Below are 2,975 nucleotides of genomic sequence, written 5' to 3' on the forward strand. Positions count from 1 at the left end.
GATGGTCTCGATCTCCTGACCTCGTGATCCGCCCGTCTCGGCCTCCCAAAGTGCTGGGATTACAGGCTTGAGCCACCGCGCCCGGCCGATTTCAATTTTAAATATATGTTAATTATTATTATTTCAATAGCTTTTGTGGAACAGATGGTGTTTAGTTACATGGATAAGTTCTTTAGGTGTAATTGCTGAGATTTTGGTGCACCCATCACCCGAGCAGTGTACAGTGCACCCAAGGCGTAGTCTTTTCTCCCTAACCCCCCTCCTGCACTTCCCCCAAGTCCCCAGAGTCCATTATATCATTCTTATGCCTTGCATCCTCATAGCTTAGCATTAATTTAAATTTCTAAATTTTAAATTTAAATTTTTGGCAATCAAATGTATTAATATTTTCCTTTACAATTTCTTTCTTTTTTACCCTCAAAAACAGCTTCCCCCGTGTGCAACTACACCAAGCTTTTATTTATATGTGCCTTAACTCCATGAATGGCAAAATTGTCAGAGACAATTTTTCAGGCATATTATACTTACAATCCAGCTGGAACTTACTTTGTTGTGTGGGAATCAGAATATTGTCTGCAGCTTTTGATTAAGCTAAGCATATGAGGACGCAAAGGCATAAACATCATAGCGTAACGCTTGGTTAAGGAATAGACATACTTAAAAAATTTTTAATTATGGCCGTTTCTTAATCAAAAAATTGGCCGAGCGCTGTGGCTCATGCCTGTAATCCCAGCACTTTGGGAGGCCGAGATAGGCGGATCACCCGACGTCGGGAGTTTGAGACTAGCCTGACCAACATGGAGAAACTCTGTCTCCACTAAAAATACAAAATTAGCCGGACACGGTGACGCATTCCTGTAATCCCAGCTACTTGGGAGGCTGAGGCAGAAGAATTGCTTGAACCCGGGAGGCAGAGGTTGCGGTGAGCCGAGATCGCGCCATTGCACTGCAGCATGGGCAACAAGAGTGAAACTCCGTCTAAAAACAAAACAAAACAAAAAACAAACAAACAAAAAAAGCTAATGGATGTTGGCGTGGATGTGGTGAAAAGGGTACACTTTTACACTGTTGGTGGGAATGTAAACAAGTATGACCACTATGGAAAACAATGTGAGATTCCCTAAAGAGCTAAAAATAGATCTGTCATTTGATCCAGCAATTTTACTCATGGGTATCTACCCATAGGAAAAAAAGTCATTATATGAAAAAGATGCTTGCACACACATGTTTATATTATAGCAGCACAATTTACAGTTGCAAATATATGAAACCAGCCCAAATGCCCATCAATCAACAAGCTGATAAAGAAAATGTGGTGTGTATATATACCATGAAATACTGCTCAGCCATAAAAAGGAACGAAAAAATGGCATTTGCAGCAAGCTGGATGGAATTGTAATTCTAAGTGTAGTAACTCAGGAATGGAAAACCAAACATCGTATGTTCTCACTCATAAGTGGGAGCTAAGCTATGAGGATGCAAAGGCGTAAGAATGATTCAATAAACTCTGGGTACTTGGGGGAAAAGGGTGGGAGGGGATCAAGGGATAAGAGAGTACACATTGGGTACAGTGTACACTGCTTGGGTGATGAGTGCACCAAAATCTCAGAAATCACCACTAAATAACTTATTCATGTAACCAAACATCACCTGTTTCCCCAAAAGCTATTGAAATTTAAAAAAAAAAAAAAAAAAGGAAAAGAGCTGGGTGGCTATGCTAATATTAGACGCAAAAGACTTTAAACAAAAAATTATACAAGCGATAAAGAGGACATTTTATAATGATAAAAGGGATGACCACTAAGAAGGTATAACAATAATAAGCATATATTAACCTAAAAGCAGAACTCCAAAATTCATGAAGTGAAAACTAACAGAATTGAAGTGAGAAGTAAGTCATTTGAAAACAAAAAAGAAAAATAAAAGATAAATTATGGCCATTCTTGCAGAAGGAAGGTGATACCGCATTGTGAGTTTGATTTGCATTTCCCTGATAATTAGTGATGGTGAACATTTTCTCATATGTATATCTTCTTTTGAGAATTATCTATTCATGCCCTTAGCTCGCTTTTTGATAGGTTTATTTGTCTTTTTCTTACTGATTTGTTCGAATTCCTTATAGATTCTGGGTGCTAGTCCTTTACTGGATGTAAAGTTTGTGAATATTTTAGCCCACTCTGTGGATTGTGTTTACTCTGTTGATTATTTCTTTTGCTGTGCAGAAGCTTTTTAGTTTTAGTTTCATCTATTTATTTTTGTTTTTGTTGCATTTCCTTTTGGATTCTTGTTCATGAACTATTTGTCTAGACTAATGTCTAGAAGAGTTTTTCTGATGTTATCTTCTAGAATTTGTATGCTTTCACATCTTAGATTTAAGTCTTTGATCCATCTTGAGTGGGTTTTTGTACAAGGTGAGAGATGAGGATCCATTTTCATTCCTCTACGTGTGGCTTGCCAATTATCTCAGCACCATTTGTTGAATATGGGGTCCTTTCCCCACTTTATGTTTATGTTTGCTTTGTTGAAGATCAGTTGGCTGTAAGTATTTGGTTTTATTTCTGAGTTCTCTTTTCTGTTCCATTAGTCTACATGTCTGTTTTTGTACTAGTACCATGCTGGTTTGGTAAGTATAGCCTTGTAGTATAGTTTGAAGTCACGCAGATTTGTTTGTCTTGCTTAGTCTTGCTTTGGCTATGCGGGCTCTTTATTTTTCCATATGAATTTTAGGATTGTTTTTTCTAGTTCTGTGAAGAATGATGATGGTATTTTGGTAGGAATTGCATTGAATTTATAGATTGCTTTTGGCAGTATGGTCATTTTCACAATATTGATTCTACCCATCCATGAGCATGGGATGTGTTTCCATTTGTTTGTGTTGTTTATGATTTCTTTCAGCGGTTGTTTTGTAATTTTCTTTGTAGAGATCATTTGCCTCTTCGGTTGGGTATATTCTTAAGGTTTTTTTTTTTTTCCTT

This window comes from Colobus angolensis, unplaced genomic scaffold (assembly GCF_000951035.1).
Source record: "Colobus angolensis palliatus isolate OR3802 unplaced genomic scaffold, Cang.pa_1.0 Scaffold412, whole genome shotgun sequence".
Taxonomy (NCBI): Eukaryota; Metazoa; Chordata; class Mammalia; order Primates; family Cercopithecidae; genus Colobus; species Colobus angolensis.